Below are 18,858 nucleotides of genomic sequence, written 5' to 3'. Positions count from 1 at the left end.
CTGAAGAAAACTTTATCTTTCTCTTCCTGGAAAACCGTTAGTGGCTCCCATTGCCCAGCGATTAACTCCAGAGTTTTAAATTTGGCATTTTGACCTCTGCCTCTCTTTGGAAGTTTATCTTCCAATAGCTCCCATGCCACCCTCTCTCTCCTATCTCCTCTGGGCCCCAGACAACCTGAGCTTTCCCACCTCCCCTACGTTCCCTTTCTCTAAGCCATCATTCTTCTCTAACATTTAATCTTGTCTTCAATGTTATCTCTTCCTTCAAGACTTTCCTGATCCATTCCCAGCTGGATATGGTTTCTCCCTCCTCTGATTTCCTGTAATAATAACCAATATCTGTTTACTAAGTTTACTAAGTGCCAGACAACCACCCTTTACCTGTATTAACTCATTTAGTCTTTACAGCAACACGGTGAGCTAGGTATGAGCTCCCACTTTATGGATGGACCTCTGAGGAACAGGAAAATAACTTGCTCAAGAGTATATGCTAACTAGAAAGTGGAGAGCCAGAATTCAAACCTAAGCAGTCTTAACCTGGGTTAAGAGCCCAGGTTCTTGGGCACCTGGGTGACTCAATCACTGGGCGTCTGCCTTTGGCTCTGGTTGTGATCCCAGGGTTCTGGGATGGAGCCCAGCCTTGGGCTCCCCGCTGGGCAGGAAGCCTGCTTCTCCCTCTCCCTTTGCCTCTCTCCCTGCTTATGCTCTCTCTCTCTCTGTCAGATAAATAAATAAAATCTTTAAAAAAAAAAAAAAGAGGGGCGCCTGGGTGGCTTAGTTGTTAAACATCTGATTTCAGCTCAGGTCATGGTTCTAGGGTCCTGGGATCAAGCCCCATATCAGGCTCCCTGCTCAGCAGGAAGCCTGCTTCTCTCTCTGCCACTCCCCCTGCTTGTGTTCCCCCTCGGGTCTCTCTCTCCTTGTCAAATAAATAAAATCTTTAAAAAAATGAAATAAAATAAAGAGCCCAGGTTCTTAACCATTGCTCTATTGTCTCCCCATATACTTCATACTCTGCATTGTAAGTATGGCACTGACCTGATTCTGCTTTGCACTATAATTACACACACACACATACACACACACCTTTTTGATGAGGCAGTGTTCATTAAGTGAGATAATAGTCTGGAGTCAGGTCCAGAAGGTCCAGGGTTTAAATGCCAGCTCTGCCACTAACTCTGTAAACTTGTCACTTAAGTTCTCTGAGCCTCCATTTCCACATTTATAAAATGTCTATGAAAATTCCACCTCAAAAGTTTGTGGTAAGAATGTGATATAAGTAAGTCGCCTAGCACAGTGTCTAACATAAAATGATGTAGTTCCCTTCTATGTCTTTTGCCTTCCTAATCTGTTCCACAGTTTAGCTTATAAGCATTTCAAAGGTAGGAACAAATTTTCTATATCCCATAATACCTAAAACAATGTCTTTTGTGCACCAGATCCTGATAAATTTTCCTTGGAGGGGGAACTGAAGAAATTTAAATACACATATTATCCCTGGAAGTGGTAACACTTGAAGGTTTAGCAATCATTTACATCTTATTGTGAAAGATTTTCAGCCTTTGTGGTTATGTTTCGACCTATAAATTACTGAGTTCTACAATGCACATACAAGTGAATTAGGCACTATAGGAATTATATACCATTTTGCTTTCAAATTACATGATAATGGGAATAATAATATTCCTCATAAAATGAACAAAATACTGAATAATAATACTACTAATAAATAGAAGGGGAAAATAATTCCTGACCCCAACATGCTGAAATGAACATTGTTATTCTGATTGGTCAATATTCTAATTGACCTTTTCCTTAAATATTCTCTATGTACAAAATATATACAAATTAGTTTTTCAAAATTTGATCTTACTATAGAGTCAGTTTTATACTCTGCTTTTCTTTTTTCACTTGTTAGCATTTTTCCATATCATTAAACCATCTTCATAAACATTATCTTTCTGGGCGCCTGGGTAGCTCAGTCAGTTAAGTGTCTGCCTTCAGCTCAGGTCATGATCTCAGGGTCCTGGGATGGAGTATCAAATCCAATTGGGCTCCCACCTTGCTCAGTGGGGAGTCAGCTTCTCACTCTGCCCCACCCCCCATTTGTGTACACAGGCATGCACACACTCTCTCTCTCTCAAAAATAAATAAAATCTTTAAAAAAATCTTTCTGAAATGATTGTATAATACTTCAACATCATTGGAATGTACTATATATATTTCATGTGACTATTCTCCTATTGGTAGGTATTGTTTTCATGTTTTTTGTTTCTGCAAATGAAGTTTCAGTGCATACCCTTATATATCAATCTTTGTCTAAATTCTTGAATTTTTCCTTAGGATAAATTTCTAGAAGTTGGATGGGTCAAAATTATGATCTTTTTATATGTGCATATTCTTTTTTATATGTATATATTTAGTATATGGCTAACATTAACCTATCACCTAAAGGATGCCAGACATTATGCTAAGTGACTTCATATATTGTGAGATTAGTACTATTAATTCCCTCCATTTTATGAATGAGAAAATGAAGCAAGGAGTGAAGCAGCTCCCCAGATCCAGAGCAGGGCCACCACCTATTGGGGTATTCAACTTAAACCTCTGCTGTTCCTCCATTTACTGTTGCTACTCCTTTAAATCATTTAAAGATACGAATGTTTAAAAGACTCTTGACTCTTTTGGGCTTTCCAAAAGCGAAATTTACCTTCCCATCAGCAGTTTAGAAGTATGTACACATCACCACATCTGATCTGCATTAAGGACTTCAGTGCTTTTCATCCTCACCAATTTCATTCATAAAAGTTTGTCTTTTGTGGATTATTAGCATTAGAACATCTTTTCATATATTCATTGGTCAAATGTATACCTTCTGTTTATGTCCTTTTCCATTTTTATTCCATTTCCATTTTTATTTTGAGCATTGGTGTTTTTTTTTTTAAGATTTTATTTATTTATTTGACAGATACAGAGCACAAGTAGGCAGAGAGGCAGGCAGAGAGGAAGGGAAGCAGGCTCCCCACTGAGCAGAGAGTCTGATGAGGGCTCAATCCCAGAACCCTGGGATCATGACCTAAGCCAAAGGCAGAGGCTTTAACCCACTGAGCCACCCAGGTGCCCTGCATTGGCGTTTTTTAATCACTTCATAAGAGCCCTTTATATCATACTGACATGGATTATCTTTTAAATATCTTTCCTAGGAGCCCTGTGTGGTTCAGTCGTTAAGCATCTGACTTTGGCTGAGGTCATGATCCCAGTGTCCTGGGATGGAGTCCCACATTGATGAGGAGAAGCAGGGATGAGTCTGCTTCTCCCTCTCCCACTCCCTCTGCTTGTGTTTCCTCTCTTACTGTCTCTCTCTCTCTCTCTCTGTCAAATAGATAAATAAAATCTTTAAAAAATTTTTTTAAGAATAAATAAATACCAGGGTGCATGGGTGGCTCAGTGGGTTAAGGCCTCTGCCTTAGGCTCAGGTCATGATCCCAGGGCCTTGGAATCGAGCCCCAGTAGGGCTCTCTGTTCAGCAGGAAGCCTGCCTCCCCCCCTCTCTCTGCCAGCCTCTCTGCCTACTTGTGATCTCTGTCTGTCAAATAAATAAATAAAATCTTTTAAAAAATAATAAATAAATATTTTTCCCAGTTTATGTTTGCCAATAAATTTAATGGAGTCAAGTTTAACAATACTTTTATGGCTTTTCCATTGCTTTTTTGTTTAGAAAATTCTTCCCCATCTCAAAATTTAACATTTGCTTCCACTTTTTTTTTTAAAGATTTTATTTATTTATTTGACAGACAGAGATCACAAGTAGGCAGAGAGGCAGGCAGAGAGAGAGAGAGAGAGAGAGAGAGAGGGAAGCAGGCTTCCTGTGGAGCAGGGAGCCCGATGCGGGGCTCGATCCCAGGACCCTGAGATCATGACCCGAGCCGAAGGCAGCAGCCCAAACCACTGAGCCACCCAGGCGCCCCTTGCTTCCACTTTTTAAAGCTGTTTTATGCTTTCTTTCTTTTTTTTTTCCACATTTCATATGTTGATGAATTCTGTTCTTGTTGGTTTGTGATGCTTCCTTTATTGTATATCGGGTTCTTACCTTTTTACTTGGTCTGTCTGAAGGCTTCTAGTCCATTGATTTGTTTGTTGATTCTTGTGACAATATAATAATGTGTTTTTTTGTTTTGTTTTTAAAGATTTTATTTATTTATTTATTTGTCAGATTGAGAGAGCGTGAGCACGCACAAGCAGGCAGAGGCAGAGAGAGAAGCAGGCTCCCTGGCGAGCAAGGAGCCCGATGTGGGACTCGATCCCAGAACCCTGGGATCCAGATCTGAGCCCAAAACAGTGGCTTAACCAACTGAGCTACCCAGGTGCCGATAATAATGTTTTAAGTGTTATAACTTATGTATACATTTTAATATCTTGTAAGCCAAGTATCTCATCATTGTTCTTTTTTTGAAAATTTCTTTGCTATTCTCTCTATTTATTCTTTTAGGTGAACTTAGAATCACTTTATCGCTGTAAAATAACTTTGAATCTTGACTGGATTGACGTAAACATATAATTAATTTTTAAAAGCTGTCATCTTACAAAATTTAGCTTTCCCATCCAGAAATATGGCATCAATTTCCATTTATTCAAATCCTAGTTGCTCAGAGATATACAAATATCCTTGTTTTCTTTGTGTAGAGCATATGCCTATTTCTAGGGGCACCTGGCTGGCTCAGTCAGTTGGGCGTCTGCTTTTGGCTTGGTCATAATCTCAGGGTCCTGGGATCAATCAGGGTCCTGAAATTAGCCCCACATTAGACTCTGCTCAGCAGGAAGCCTGGTTCTCCCTGTCCCTCCTGCTCCCCTGCTTGTACTCTCTCTCTGTCAAATAAATAAATAAAATGTCTTAAAAAGCTATTTCTCAGGATTCTATACTATTTTTCGTCATCATCACAAATGGATTTTTTTCCTCCATTATATCTTCTGACCGGTTGTTGCTGTCTTACAGGAAAACTATTGACTGCCATTCATTCCACCACTTTGCAGAACTCTTTCCTGAACTCTCTTTCCTGAGTTAAATCTGAGTGTTTCAACTGATTCCCTTGGGTACTCTCTGGAGCGACAAACGCATCAGCTACAAATAATGGTGGGTTTTGTTTCCTTTCCAATAGTTATACCTCATTCCTTTTTCACATCTGACTGTGTTAGCTACAGGCTAGCTTCTAAGATTTGCCTGGCCTGGGCCAAGAGTACAAATGGAGGCCCACTTACCACATCTCAAGGAGCCATGACTTGGAAAGTAAAGAGAAGCCAGAAAGCCAATGCTTGTTACTACTGGGAAACAATCATTGTTATGGAAGAATTTATTGCTATTGAGAGAGGAAGGGCTTGACAAGTTGATTTATCTTTTCTCTTACTAAGCACTTCTGTTGCTCAAATTCTCCCTGCACACTAAAGCAGTGTCTGATATAAGCAGCCGCATAACACAAACCTTCACGGCATTTGGATGCATTGGCCCTTTGTTTCTAGTACACAGGGCAAGCAATATGAAGTACTGCCCTTGCATTTGAACGATGTTAATTATGAGAGCAGAGGGTTAGGATTATGTGTTCTGCCACACTGAGCATTGGATCCTGAGTGACACAGATGCCCATGTCTTTAAATACATTTATTTTTATGTGTATGTAATATGAGTGACCCTCCAAATTATGGGTGCCAGAGCAGAAGCCCCTCTTGCCCCGGTCTGAGAATAGTACTGGTTACTCAGAACATTTTTTTTTAAGATTGTGTGTATTATTTGTCAGAGAGAGGGCACAAGCAGAGGGAACAGCAGGCAGAGAGAGAGAGGGAGAAACAGTCTTCCTCCTGCACAGAGAGTCAGATGCAGGGCTAGATCCAAGGACCCTGGGATCAGGACCTGAGCTGAAGGCAGACGCTTAATGACTGAGCCACCCAGGTGCCCACTTAGAACATTTCTAAGCACTTTAAAATGGCAGCAGCCTAGCTTTGTCTTCAATCCTAGTAAGAATGCTTTTAGTAATAGTTATCATTCACTGAGGGGTTACCATGTGTCAAATGCCATTATAAGTGCTTTACATACATTATCTCATTCATTCCCTATAGCAACGCCCCAAAATAGGAACTATCATTACTGGGCTTTGTTTGGCTAAGTAACTTGCTCAAAGTCACATGTCTGTATGTTACTGAGCTGGGTATGTTACTGTTTGAAACCCAGGTATGTCTGAAAAAGTCCATTTTATTAATGGCTACATCATGCTAACTCCTATTTTATCATTTATCATAATGTAAGCTGTTGGTTTAAGATGATTCTTTATCTTCATTTGGCTCTGGAGGCAAAATAGAATACCGGATTTTTTTTTTAAAGATTTTATTTATTTATTTGACAGAGAGAGAGAGAAATCACAAGTAGGCAGAGAGGCAGGCAGAGAGAGAGAGAGGGAGAAGCAGGCTCCCCGCTGAACAGAGAGTCCGATGCGGGGCTCAATCCCAGGACCCTGAGATCATGACCTGAGCCGAAGGCAGAGGCTTAATCCACTGAGCCACAGGTGCCCCAGAATACTGGATTTTTTAAACTTGAACTTGAAACTGAACTGAGATCCAATGCCTGGTTCCTAGAGAGAGTTGGCCCTCCTTGTTGTCTCTTAGGGAATGAGATATTCTATTCTCTTTTTAAATATTTATTTATTTATTTTTAGAGAGAGAGGGAGAGAGAATCTTCCACAGACTCCCCACTGAGCGTGGAGCCCCATGTGGGGCTCAGTCCTAAGAATCCTGAGATCATGACTTGAGTTGAAACCAAGAGTCAGATGCTCAACCGACCAAGCCACCAGGCACCAAAAGAAATTTTATTCTTGATCTATACCATTCCTTATATCCTATCATTTGCATATTTGTAGGTTTTTGCTCCACCTGTGGAGGACTCTCGGTAGTGACTATACCAGGGGTCATGAACTCACATGCCTACAGCGGGTGAAGAGTTCATGTTAATATGTAAATCTCATGAGACATTAGACAACAGATACTAAGTTTTTTTGTATAGTGATCCCCGAATGCTCTGAAAATTCTGTCCAGTGAGTTCTGTTATTGGGCCAATGTTTATAGATGGGAAAATTGAGGCTCAAGGAGGTTAGGCCATTTGCTCAAGGTCCTCTTCTCATGAGTGGCAGAGCTAGAAATAGAGTATGCCTAACAGCAGAGCCTATTTTTTGGACCATTATTAGTTTTTAAACTTAGCTGGCCTTAGAATTACCTGGAAGTTTCTTTTTTAAGGCATCTGCAGAGATTCTAATTTAATTGGTCTGGAGCAGGGTCCCCAGCCCTGGTATTTTTAAAAAGCTTTCCAGCTGATTCTTATGTGGGACCACACTAATGAACCCTGGACTCTGTTGCCTCAAAACTCAGCGACCTCAGTGGTGTCTCAGGGAAACACAAGGCACATGGTGGGAAAAGAGCAAAAAGTGAAAAGAGAAACAAGGTTATGGTAGGGTGAGTGCCTCTGTCTACTGTAGGCAACATATGATCTTTATAAGGCAGGTGTGAACAACGAACTCTGAGGACAGCTTGCACGGTAATGGCTCTTTCCTCAGCTTCGCAAGTAGTGCTAATCGAGACCCTCTACAGCACTGGACTGAATGTGTCAGTTATATCAAAATCCCAACTGACAGGTAGCTATAGTCAGCAAATGCAGCTCTTTGAGTTACTTCCAAAAGACAACCAGCTGTCAGAACCAAGTTAAAAAAACTGAGCCTAATCCAGGATGTGTCCATTTCCAGCAATCCTATGTTCTGTGAGCACAGTCCCCGCACTGAGTTCTCCTCCGTGGTGGAATCTCTTGTCTGGTCTTCCTGGAGAGGCTGATCCCTGAATAGAACCTGCAGTTCAGAACATCCCCAGGGTCCTTGAGCACTGAGCCATGTGGAGCAAGCAAGATTTCTGCCTGTCCTTATAGCTAGAGGCTTTCCTGTCCTTGATGGAAGGCCATAGAGGGCAGAGTACAGGTCCTCTGCTCTAGCAACAACAGCATCACTAGGAAACTTGTTAGAAATGCAAAATTTTCTGGGGTGCCTGGGTGGCTCAGTGGGTTAAAGCCTCTGCCTTGGGTTTGGATCATGGTCCCAGGGTCCTGGGATCGATGGATCCCCACATCTGGCTCTCTGCTCAGCGGGGAGCCTGCTTCCTCCTCTCTCTCTCTCTCTGCTTACTTGTGATAGCTGTCAAATAAATAAAATAAAATCTTTTTAAAAATGCAAATTTTCTGGCCCTACCCTATACCCACTGAATCAGAAGCTCTGGAAAGGGGCCCCAGCAATCTGTTCTATCAATTCTTCCAGGGAATTTGGAGGAACACTAAAATTTGAGAACCACCAATGAAATGCTAAAAGATTAAAAGTGGAGACACAGACAGCAGACAACTGAATTCAAGTTCTGGTTGTACCATTTACTGTGTGACCTTGGGCAAGTTGTTTCTTCCTCACTAAATGTCAGTTACCTTATCTGTAAAATACAGCTACAATTTTCTTTTCTGTAAAATAGGTAACTACATAGGATAACGCACATAGAACACCAAGCACAGAGTGAGGCACAGAATAAGGATTCAATACATGTTGAATACTTATTATTATTATTATTATTAGGGCTGTTCTGGAAAATCACTTTTATTTCCAACATATTGGATTCCTTTGGAAAAGATCTTAATAAAAGATCAGAAGCCAAACAAAGTTTCTTAAACAACTCAGTGGGGACGGGACAGAAAGTATTTCAGGTACTTTTCGTCGCAGAATCACGAAACATAAAAGCATAGGGGAGTATCTTAAGAATAAACTAGTCCTACCATTCCATTCAACTTGATAGTGGCTTTTGAAAGAAATATAGGCATATAGCATCAGAAAAAGAAAGTAGAGATGAGTGTCATTATTATTGAAGATTTGCTAGAGATGGTGATTTGGAGAGCATGGAAACTCTAACCCCTAGTTTGTTGTAGAATTTGTGTCCTTGGGTTGCGTCCGAGGCATGAAGCCGAGGCTCATGTACTCGTGATGTTCCAATGTGGATCAGGACATGGGAGAGGTGTCCCCATGTTATTTCTCTATATCTAGCTTTGAGGGAAGAGATGCCAGTGTTGGAATGCTACTAATATTGAATTGCAAATTCCAACATTATAAAAAGCAAAGGGTTGGGACCTTATTAAGTGAGAAAATGAACATCAGCACCAGCCATATAAATGCGAGGTAGTAAGTATCTTTGTTACCTTAGAAACCAGAAGATAAAGGTAGCTAGGTAGTTTTGGTGACAGTTTCCAGGGTAATTCCTCCCACATACAACATGAGAGCTTTCCTATTACGTTAACTCTTTCTCTACAAGCCCACAGGACCCTCACTCAATGTTCCACTATCATCTCTCTCTCTCAAAAAAACTCCCTTTCTGACTTCCCTATTTTTGTAAGTACCAATGCCATTCTCCTAAGTACTCTCTTCAAAAACCCGTGATGTTTATCAGAGAACTGAAGGGCCCCAAAAGTAATATGTATTTCCAAACCTAAGAGATACAGTTTAGAAAAAATTAGAAACATAAATCGGGAAATGATAGACTTTTCAATTGAAAAAAAAATTTTTTTTAAAAGCTCACAGTGAATGAAACTAACCATCTGTGACTCTTGTCAACCATCTGAAGCAACTTCTTGTAAATATAATTTGTAGATATAGTGCAGATGAGATTAAGATGCTTCCCAATATCTCACCTGGGAGCAACCAACCCAGAATGTAATTCATGTAAGATGAGCTGTTACCTTGGCAACTGTGACATGAGGATAGGAGGCAGGTAATATTGTAATGACAGAAAATTCTGGTAAGTAGTTAGATGTGATGGAAAAAAGAACAGTGGAGAGTCAGTGTTTATCCAACACTGTTCAAGTAACAGGAACACCAGTCTGGAAAGCATGTTACAATTAACCCGAAGACCTCTCTCAAAACCATTCATCTCTGTCTGTTTAAATTGCAAGTGACCTTCTGATTGCTAGTTTGGTTTCTCCAGTACATATAGTTGATAGTTATAACCCTAGATAGGAGATATGAATATTTCAGTCACTAGAAACTGGCTTGTAAACCAGTATCCTACAAATCTGCTTCGTGTATGTTAGTCCTTCAGAGTCTAAATCACTTTCATAGGAACTGATAAAATCTGGTTCTCAGTTTCACAGTCTGGACTATGGGGGATTTACCAAGATGCATCCATTTGCTTTTTTCTCTGATATTTTACTCTTTTTTTTTTATTATCAATGTAATGCCTGTCTATTGTAAAACAAAATTTGAAAAGTACAGAAATGATAAGGAAACTGACAAATGATTCATTCCTAGGCAACAATTATAAATAGTTGGTGTATTGCCTTCCAATGCATTTTTTGCTTTATACATATAATATCGTACTGAACGGGTAATTCTTTATCCTGTTTTTTTCATTTAAGGTTGCCTTCTACACATATTTTGATGTCATTACAAACTTTTCAAAGACACAATTTTAAGTTAAATTCTTCCTGAAGTGTAACACACATACAGAAAAGTGCACATATCAAGAGTATAGACTGATCATTTTTTGCAAAGTGAACACACCTCTATAACCAGCACCCAGATGAGGAAATAGAATATTATCAGCACCTCAGAATACCCCTCATTCCCCCTGCCAGCTACTCTCCACACCCTAGAGGTAATGCCATTCTGACTTCTAACACCATACCATGGGTGTCATTTTTAGTATCTCTGAAATTGTCTATGGATAGACCATATTTTAGGTAATCATTCCCTGTTTTCTAATGTTGGACCTTAAAGATGCTTTTTTGTTTATTTCATTTTATTTTACTTATTTGAGAGAGAGACAGAGATAGAGAGAGAGAGCACAAGTGGAGAGGAGAGGAAGAAGCAGGCTACCTGCCCAGCAGGGACCCTGACCCAGGGCTCCATCCCAGGATCCTAGGATCATGATCTGAGTAGAAGGCAGATGCTTAACCACTTAACTGACTGAGCCACCCAGATGCCCTGATGCTTTTTAAATTTTTAACTGTGAGACCCTTTAGGCATATCTTTGTTCACATCTCTATCTCCTTAGAATAAACTCCAGAGATGAAATTTCAGGGGCAAATAGTGTGGTAATTTAAAAGATTCTTGATTCTGGGGTGCCTGAGTGGCTCAGTGGGTTAAGCCTCTGCCTTGGGCTTGGGCCCTGGTCTCAGGGTCCTGGGATGGAGCCCTGCATCGGGTGCTTTGCTTCACAGGGAGCCTGGGAAGGAAGCCTTTGCAGGAAGGCCCCCTCCCCCTCCCCCCACCTCTCTGCCTACTTGTGATCTTTCTCTCTGTGTCAAATAAATAAATAAATCTTTAAAAAAAAGATTCTTTTTTTCAATTAATTAATTTATTTTCAGCATAACAGTATTCATTATATTTTCTTTCTTTTTTTTTTAAAGATTTTATTTATTTATTTGACAGAGAGAGATCACAAGTAGGCAGAGAGGCAGGCAGAGAGAGAGGGGGAAGCAGGTTCCCTGCCCAGCAGAGAGCCCGAGGCAGGGCTTGATCCTAGGACCCTGAGATCTTGACCTGAGCAGAAGGCAGCGAAGGCAGTGGCTTAACCCACTGAGCCACCCAGGAGCCATTCATTATTTTTTCACCACACCCAGTGCTCCATGCAATCTGTGCCCTCTCTAATACCCACCACCTGGTACCCCAACCTCCCATCCCCCCAACTTCAAACCCTTCAGATTGTTTTTCAATTTTAGTATATGTGCTGCCAAAGTGAGCACCCTTCAGATTGTTTTTCAGAGTCCATAGTCTCTCATGATTCACCTCCCCTTCCAATGTACCCCAACTCCCTTCTCCTCTCTAACTCTCCATGTCCTCCATGTTTTTTGTTATGCTCCACAAATAAGTGAAACCATTAGATAATTGACTCTCTCTGCTTGACTTATTTCATTCAGCATAATCTCTTCCAGTCCTGTCCATGTTGCTACAAAAGTTGGGTATTCATCCTTTCTGATGGAGGCATAATACTCCATAGTGTATATGGACCACATCTTCCTTATCCATTTGTCCTTTGAAGGGCATCTTGGTTCTTTCCACAGTTTGGCGACCGTGGCCATTGCTGCTATAAACATTGGTGTACAGATGGCCCTTCTTTTCATGACATCTGTATCTTTGGGGTAAATACCCAGGAGTGCAATTGCAGGGTCATAGGGAAGTTCTATTTTTTATTTCTTGAGGAATCTCCACACTGTTCTCCAAAGAGGCTGCACCAACTTGCATTCCCACCAACAGTGTAAGAGGGTTCCCCTTTCTCCACATCCTCTCCAACACATGTTGTTTCCTGTCTTGTTAATTTTGGCCATTCTAACTGGTGTAAGGTGATATCTCAATGTGGTTTTAATTTGAATCTCCCTGATGCCTAGTGATGATGAACATTTTTTCATGTCTGATAGCCATTTGTAGGTCTTGATTGGAGAAGTGTCTCTTCATATCTTCTGCCCATTTTTTGATATGATTGCCTGTATTGTGTGTGTTGAATTTGAGGAGTTCATTATAGATCCTGGATATCAACCTTTTGTCTGTACTGTCATTTGCAAATATCTTCTCCCATTCTGTGGGTTGCCTCTTTGTTTTTTTTGACTGTTTCCTTTGCTGTGCAGAAGCTTTTGATTTTGATGAAGTCCCAGAAGTTTATTTTTGCTTTTGTTTCCTTTGCCTTTGGAGACATATCTTGAAAGAAGTTGCTGTGGCTGATATCAAAGAGATTACTGCCTATGTTCTCCTGTAGGATTCTCATGGATTCCTGTCTCACGTTGAGGTCTTTTATCCATTTTGAGTTTATCTTTGTGTATGGTGTAAGAGAATGGTCGACTTTCATTCTTCTACATATAGCTGTCCAGTTTTCCCAGCACCATTTATTGAAGAGACTGTCTTTAAAAAAAGATTCTTGTTTCTAATTGCTTTCCAGGAATTTTATATCAATTTATAATCCAACCAGCAGTGCGCAAGAGCATCTGCCTCACTGTCCATGGTCTACTTCGAGGAATAACAGATCTTTTCAAATCTTTGCTCATCTATATACTTTGCATGTTTTGTAATTACTAGTGAGGTAGAACAATTATGTTTCTCTTCCTGTGAATGAATTATCTCCTCAAACCTTTGCCAAGGTCTTTGTTAGGGACCTATGTTTTTCTTATCCATTTATATAAGCTCTTTATACAATAAAGATAATGATCCTTTGCCATACTTGTATATCTTTTTCTGTCTGTTGTATATATTTTTTAATTTGTTCATTATATCTTTGTCATATAGAAATTCTTAGGGTTTATGTAGTAAACTCTACCTACTTGGTGTTTTTTTTTCCCTACTGGTTTTCAGTTTAGAAAGTCCTCCTATGTCCAGGTTTCAGATGCATAATTATCTATATTCTATTTTAGGGCTTTCATAATTTGAGTTTTTTGAACTTTTGACTAATCATCTAATATTTCAGTTGATGCGTGACGGTAAGTTTCAAAATTTGATAAACATCACTATCAGTGCTTGTTAAAAACTCAAATATGGGGTGCCTTGGGTGTCTCAGTCCGTTAAGAGTCTGCCTTGGGCTTGAGACATGATCCCGGGGTTCTGGGACTCACACATGGGGCTCCTTGCTCAGCAGGGAGCCTGCTTCTCCCTCTGTGTGCCTCTCCACCTGCTTGTGCTCGCTTTCTCTCTCCGACAAATAAATAAATAAAATCTTAAAAAACCCAAATATTTCTGAGTTCTATTCCCCTGAGATTTTGATTCTGTAGTTACAGGGTGGGGCTCATGAACGAGTACTTGTTACAGTCACCCCAGCTAATTACATTGTAGATGAGCCCTTGTCCATATTTTGTGAAATTCTTTTTTTTTTAAGATTTTATTTATGTATTTGAGAGAGAGAGAGAAAGTGAGCGCGCATGAGCATGGTGGAGGATCAGAGGGAGAGGGAGAAGCAGACTCCCCGCTGAGCAGGGATTCCCCCCCCCCTCCCCCCAATAGGATTCCAACCCGGGACTCAGATCAGAGCGGTAGGCAGATGTATAGCGGACTGAGCCACCCAGGTGCCCCACACATTTTAAGAAATTCTTACAGAACGCAGTGTAGGAGCGCCTGGGTGGCTCAGTCGTTAAGCGTTTGCCTTCCGCTATAACCTGAGTCCTGGGATGGAGTCCTATGGGAGGGGGTTGTCCCTGCTCAGCGGGGAGTCTGCTCTCTCTCTCCCACTCCCCCTGCTTGAATTCCCTCTCTCGATGTCTCTCTCTCTGTGTGTCAAATAAATAAATGCAATCTTAAAAAAAATAGAACGCAGTGTAACCTGCCTTGGTACAGAGAGAGACTTAAATGCCTCCCATCTGGATGACTGCAGCAGTCTCCCTCAGCTTCCAAGACAATACACCTTAAAATCTATCCTACACACAGCATCTAGAGTTCTGTTCCAGAAACATCTCCTGAAAAACTCTTCATTAGCTGCCTATTGTTAAAAAAACTAAATCAAACCTCTCATCCAGCACTCCAGGATTATCCTTCCTGACCTAGTGACCTCATCGGCCTTCTAGAACGCTAACGACTTCAGCACAACCCTCCCATCTAGCCTGACCTGCCTCCTCCTGGTCCTTGAACACAAATTGCTCATTCTTGTTTTCCTGCTGCAGCTTCTACCTCTTCTCGGGTTATTCAAATCTTAAGCATTAAACTCAATCCTCACATTCTTTTCCTTCCCTCACTACCGGGAAGATCCCCTGCTTTGCTAGAATTAGCAAAGCCCATTGTTGTGTATTCTTCCCTTTTGAGTCTTCCCATTGGGTAACGTAATTTAGAGGGCGTGGCCTGTGCATCTATTCCTCTCAGCCTCTATGGTGGTCACACCTGAAGAAATGTGGTTAATGGAAGTGATTTTAATACATGTTATTTCTGAAAGCTTATGCGGTAGCCTCTCTGAAATCTCCTCTAGATCAAAACAAGAATGACAAATTTTCAGAAACTTCACGTTGTTGTGATTTGGTTTGCTGATAATCCAGATAAGCAAAGGTTATCTAGGCTTCAACTCTTATTTAATTAAACAATATTGCTTGTCACCTATGACATGTCCATTTATTGACTTTTCCAGTTGAAGAGTCTAACCTTTTCTTTAATATGGGATATTTCTTTTTCCTCTTACAAATGTGATGATTTTTCTTTTATAGAAGAACATGCTTTATTAGATTAAATAAGTATAAAAGGGTTAATGGCTAAATAATTACATTATAGCTTCCTTAATTTCTTTTCTCTCTTTACCCCTCAGGGTTCTCTGCCTTCTCAAATGACAGACTTGCTTTAAAGGAGTTCACTTGGATGCTCAGAACAGGTGGGGGATGCCCTTCCCTTTCAAATAGACAAGGGAAGGATTCAATTCAATGCATCAAATATTCACGGAGCTTCTATTAGGGCACCTGGCTCAGTACTAGGCACAATAATGAATGCCAAGATGAGAAATGATAATGGAGCAGAAGGATGTGGGAAGGAAAAGAAAAGGAAAGAAGAGGTGGAGAAAGGAATAAAGCTGTCTATCTGCATAAAAGGGGTCTAAGAGGAGAGAAAGGGAGAAGAGAACCAAAGGTGCATTCTCCAGCCTGGTCTCACTTGATAGCAATGTGCAAGCCTAGAAATATAAAGCAATGGTTTGAGTTAAAATAGTACTTAAGAACTGTTAGAGTGTTTAGGAAAGGCCATAAATCGGGGGTACCTGGTTGACTCAGTCATTAGGCATCTGCCTTCGGCTTAGGTCACAGTCCTAGATCAGCCCCACATTGAGCTCCCTGCTCCACGGGAAGCCTGTTCTCCCTCCCTCACTCCCCCTGCTTGTGTTCCCTCTCTTGCTGTGCCTCTCTCTGTGAAAAAAAATAAAAAAGAATCTTAAAAAAAAAAAAAAAAAAAGGAAGGGCCATAAATTGAGTCAAGCCTTTACCTGCTCAAGCCTTTGGAATGGGGAGTAAAAGATCTCTGTCTCTCTTTTTTTTAAAGGGTATATATGTATGAGTGTGCAAGTGTGTATACTTATACAATATATGAAATTATTTTTGGCTGGTAATAGCTAACACTTAATGAGTGTGTGCTTACTCTGTTCTAAGTACTTTATTAACCTATTTACTCTATCACAACCCTGTGAGATAGGTGCAATTACTATGGACATTTTTTTCAGATGGGGAAGCTGAGGCATTGAGCAATTAAGTTGCCAAGTTCACACACCTTCTATCTGGCAGGTCAGACTTTGAACTTTGGTCTGGCTGACTTAATGTTTGCTGTTATTTGAGGCACTTGGCCATGTGTAACCTACTGCTGCATTCACTAGGGCTAATGCATTGCCTTGCACATAACAGGCATATTATGCTTTGAATAAATAACTGAAATTTTAGCTATAAAGTGCTTTCCACTAAAGTCTAATTACTATTAAAAATAAAAATTAAGTGTCATTAAATGTGGACTTACTTTGCTGTAAATTTTAATTTTATTAAAAACATTTTTTTTTTACAGCACACGCATGTGTGTATATTTCAACATTCTCTTACTCATTTGGCTGGGCTCCCGATCCCTCTAAAAATTAGAGGAATCACTGAATGTAGTCCAGGAGCTGGTAAATGAATTATTGGTATCTGATGTATTTTTGGAGTAGTGCTGTGTTGGTGGGGTCCAGAGCCGATGGCCTAGAGACAATTCTTGAGACATCTTTGATGCATAAAGGTTGTTTTACTAAAGCATGGGACTGGACCCGCCAGCAGAAATAGCTGCTGTTGGGGGGGGTGGTTGTGAGGAGGACAGATTATATACTTTGGAGTTGGGGGAAGTAAAGATAAGGGAAATTCTAAAAGGATTTTCATATGCTAACAAAGATTGACAGGGTCCTGGAGACCTCCGTGGTGTCAAACTAAGGTTGTTTTCACCTCTAGCAAGGCATTTACTTTAAGACAGTTGGAAGCTTCCTGGAGAAAGGTTATACTCCTCCTGCCTCAAGTATTTGTCATTGGGCTTCGGGTTATAAGGATATTTAATTTTATCTGCATTTCCTTCTGCCTTTGTTCTCCACATCAGTAGCTAGTCTCCTCTGTCTTTTGAAGTTGAAAAGCAATTCTTGCCCTGAGGATTTAGTAGCCCCGCGTGGGATCCACTTAAGAAACCAGGTTTACCTTGTCATAAGAATGTAACACTTTGCTGAAGCAATGTAAAATATAGAGGGAGAACGAATGCTGGAAAGTCCCTAGGGCCCCAAGGAAGGCCAACTCAAAAAAAAGTTGCGATTTGAAGAAACCGCCCTACCCTTCATCTCCCAATCTTCCAACCAATCCATCATGGATCTGAGCCCATAATTTTGGTTGAGTTAAATCGCGAGCACCCTGAGATGGGCACCACTATTCACACTGTAGTTCAAATTTCTTTGTGATTTTTTTTTTTTTTTTTTAGGCTTATCCAGATCCACCAATGGGACGGGGAGAAGAGCAGGCGGTGGGCGGGGTCGCTGGGAGGGGAGGAGAGGGCACCTTGGGGAGAAACCTTGGTGCGGGGGGGATTGGGGGGTGAGGGGGCAACAGGGCGTTGGGTGATTTTGAAAAGGTCTCTAGAGAAGGGCCACGTTAAAGTAGGGAGGAGGGCTCCCCGAAACTAGCTGCCCTGGCAGGGCAGGCTGACCCGCGCCTGGGAGGAGCCCCGCGTCCTGTTGCGCCTGCCCGGGTCTGGCTGCGTGTGCGTAGGGAGTCGAGCCGCGGTGCCGCACCAGGAAGTGACTCTCCCCAGCGGCAGCGATCCAGGCCGCCCGCTGGCTTTTTCGTGTGCCGCCTCAGGTTTGTTAAGAGGACTTATTGGTTGCAAAGGTATGGGGAGGGGGGTACGTGAAGAGCTCAGAAAGCCCGATGGAACCCTTACGGTAGAGAAAACTGTTTAGTGAACCCAATTGCCCGCGGGGCGGAGAATTGAGGCCGGAGGAGGTGGGAACGGACGGGACAGAACGCTAGCTGTCCAAGGTTGCGGCCAGCCTGGCGTCCGCCTGTGATGTGACCTCAGCCCTCTCTTGGCCCAAATTCAGTGATAGTCTTTCCTGCAGACATGGTGGGTAGAATTTCCCCGAAGAAGAGGGGGATGGAGGGGCTGGTGAAGGGGTCTGGTGGGGGAAGGACCTGATTGAACGTGCAATGCAGTGAGGACTCTGCAATACACCCCTATGTCCGTCTCATTTTGCCGAGAACCTTGTCGGGGGCCAGGCCAGCTGAAGGAAGGATGAACAGAGAATGTAAGCAGGACCCTGGTCTGTGTGTAAACATTTTGGTCCAAGAAGCTCCTTGGCCTCACACGCATCAGGACCGACCACATAGTCTCGGATTGGAACCTCTCTGAGCATTTCAGGCAGGTTAGCTATTCCAACCCTAGAGACTTAGTCTACATTCCTATCTGGCAGCTCTGGACCCAGAGTCCCTTTCCGATTAATTCCTATAGGAGAAACTGAGTAGATGTCACACACTTTTTTTTTTTTAACCCTAGCATTTTTTTTTCTGGTTTTCCCAAGAAGTTTATTCGGGCAGAACTGGAGACACACAGAGGCTTTGCACCTAAAAGAGGGTGTTGGGCCTCTTGGTGGGCATTTTTTTTTTTTTTTGATAGGAAAATCTCTGAAATGAAACCAGACTTTTCTGTGGGCAAATGCCCCCTCTGACATCAAGAAACAAAGAAACATAATTCACTTTGGTATTATTATGCTGCCTTGAAAAATATATTTCACTACAGAAATTACTAAATATGGTAAAAAGGTCTTTACCAGGAGCCGTGACTTGTTGGCAATAGTAGGGTCCTATTTTAGACC

The 18,858-nt window shown here is 41.4% G+C and overlaps 1 protein-coding gene across 4 annotated transcripts in view; it reads left to right on the top strand.

The window, feature by feature from the left end:
* Positions 1-17,560: 17,560 nt before the first annotated feature.
* TRMT2B (tRNA methyltransferase 2 homolog B) overlaps positions 17,561-18,858 on the top strand; it is a 54,591-nt gene continuing 53,293 nt past the window's right edge. For 3 of the 4 annotated variants that reach the window (XM_059157567.1, XM_059157569.1, XM_059157566.1), the window contains exon 1: positions 17,563-17,845. The gene's annotated coding sequence lies outside the window, so the exon portion shown is untranslated. Of the gene's footprint in view, positions 17,846-18,858 lie in introns of all 4 variants that reach the window. The other variant, XM_059157568.1, reaches the window with a different exon arrangement.

Source organism: Mustela lutreola, chromosome X, assembly GCF_030435805.1.
Source record: "Mustela lutreola isolate mMusLut2 chromosome X, mMusLut2.pri, whole genome shotgun sequence".
Classification (NCBI taxonomy): domain Eukaryota; kingdom Metazoa; phylum Chordata; class Mammalia; order Carnivora; family Mustelidae; genus Mustela; species Mustela lutreola.
This window is presented reverse-complemented; position numbering and strand designations above follow the sequence as displayed.